The sequence below is a fragment of the Arvicanthis niloticus genome, chromosome 4 (genome assembly GCF_011762505.2).
Source record: "Arvicanthis niloticus isolate mArvNil1 chromosome 4, mArvNil1.pat.X, whole genome shotgun sequence".
Lineage (NCBI taxonomy): Eukaryota > Metazoa > Chordata > Mammalia > Rodentia > Muridae > Arvicanthis > Arvicanthis niloticus.
This window is the reverse complement of record NC_047661.1, coordinates 100,036,632-100,038,314: the sequence shown is the minus strand read 5'-3', so window position 1 is coordinate 100,038,314 and position 1,683 is coordinate 100,036,632. Positions and strand designations below refer to the sequence as shown.

The 1,683-nt window shown below is 50.8% G+C and overlaps 1 non-coding gene across 1 annotated transcript; it reads left to right on the top strand.

Moving 5' to 3' along the window:
- Positions 1–232: 232 nt before the first annotated feature.
- LOC117707975 (small nucleolar RNA SNORA48) lies at positions 233–373 on the top strand. The gene has a single exon (XR_004606712.1). It is a non-coding gene; the product is annotated as a small nucleolar RNA SNORA48 (small nucleolar RNA).
- The last annotated feature ends 1,310 nt before the right edge of the window (positions 374–1,683 follow it).

The following is a 1,683-nucleotide window of genomic DNA, read 5'->3' as shown; positions in this document are numbered from 1 at the left end:
GTAAGATCTGACCCCCATCAACACATACACACACACACACACACACACACACACACACACTCGTACACTTCTATTGGCTTCACCTCAGCTAGGGCAGACAGAGTGCATCAACAGATGATGTGCTCAGAGAGTGGTGGTTAGTGGTTTGAGGACTCGAAAGCCCAGTGGTGGCTGGAATGGTGCTCTGCTGTCCATTAGACAGCCACAGGCGCTCACTTAAATTTAAGTCTGACACCCCTGACACTGGGCAAAGAGACATCTTGGTGGTGATGGTCTTATATCAGTCAGGGGCAGAGCAAATGGTCATCCTTTGTTCATCCTAGTTTGATGCCTGGTTTGGTGGCCAAAGCAATCATATGCCTAGGACTCCTAAAAATCAAATCAAATCAAATCAAATCAAATCAAATCAAATCAAATCAAATCAAATCAACGGCAGCACAGAGCTGGAGGAGGAAGTCAGAGACTTGCGGACTACAAGGCACTAAAGAGCCATAGACACCTGCTTGCTGCCACGCTACACAGCACAGATAGAAGATATCAGGCAGGGGCCCACCCCATGCTTAGCCAGCCTGCAGCGGGAGCCACCACAGTGTGTGAGTGTGTGATGGTCAGATGAGAGAGAAAGAGGAGTAGAGTGGCTTAAGCATTATAAAGAGAGACAGAACTGGAGACTCAAGGGTGGAGAGGAGTAGTGTATGAATGGCCAGCCCTGCTACCTGGGGCCATGGTGAGGTTCCAGCCCTAGGTACTGCTGAGGGCCATGTCGGAGCCCATGGCTACACAGTGGCAGGGGTTGGTATGGATGTCCATAGCTCATATTACCACTAGAGAACATGAGGATGTCCCTGGTCAGGGTAACTGGGGACCACATGGATGGGGTTAGGCATAACTGGCCCTGCCCCATGCAGTGCTCTGGAGAACTGGCCCTGGGGGCATGAGAGTGAGAGAGCTACCTCCCCACTACCCCCAGTGGCTGTAGCACTAGGAAGAGTGGGTCCTGCACCTTACCTGGGCAACACAGTGGAACTGGCCCTGATTGATGAAGGCACTGGTGAGCCAGCCCTGAAGGTGTGAGAGCGGGAGAGCTGGCCCAGCCCCTCACAGGCTGCAGCACTTGGGAGATTGGGCAAAAGCCTTGACTGGGTAGCACAGTGGAGCTGGCTCTGGAGGCATGGGTACAGATGAACCGGTCCAAGGGCATGAAAGCAGGAGAGCTGACCCATTGGGTGGCCTAGCAGGAGCAGTGCTGGAGAGTTCACCCTGGTGATGGGGATAAGAGAGCCAACAACTGAGCAGCTCAGCTACCACCCAGGCCCAGATCCAGGGCTCTGAATTGACCCACCCCCAAATCTATATCATCTTCATGACACAGGACAATAACAGGACAACTGGGAGGAATCTCAATAAGAATCTAATAGTGATGGTGTCATGGAAGCCAGAGATCTGAAATCAGACCAATGACTCATTGCAATGAACATCTACAAGTGAAGATGTGTGAACAAAGGGTATACTGTGGGACACACTGTGTCACACTACAGCTTCCATGATGAGATGTTTTCTAGGCTTTGTTTTTGCTGTTTATTTATTTGTTTAGTGTGTGTGTGTTTTGTGTGTTTTATTTGGGGGGCATTGCAAGAGTGAAGGGTAGACATGAAGGGTCGGGAAGATGAGCAGAACTAAGGT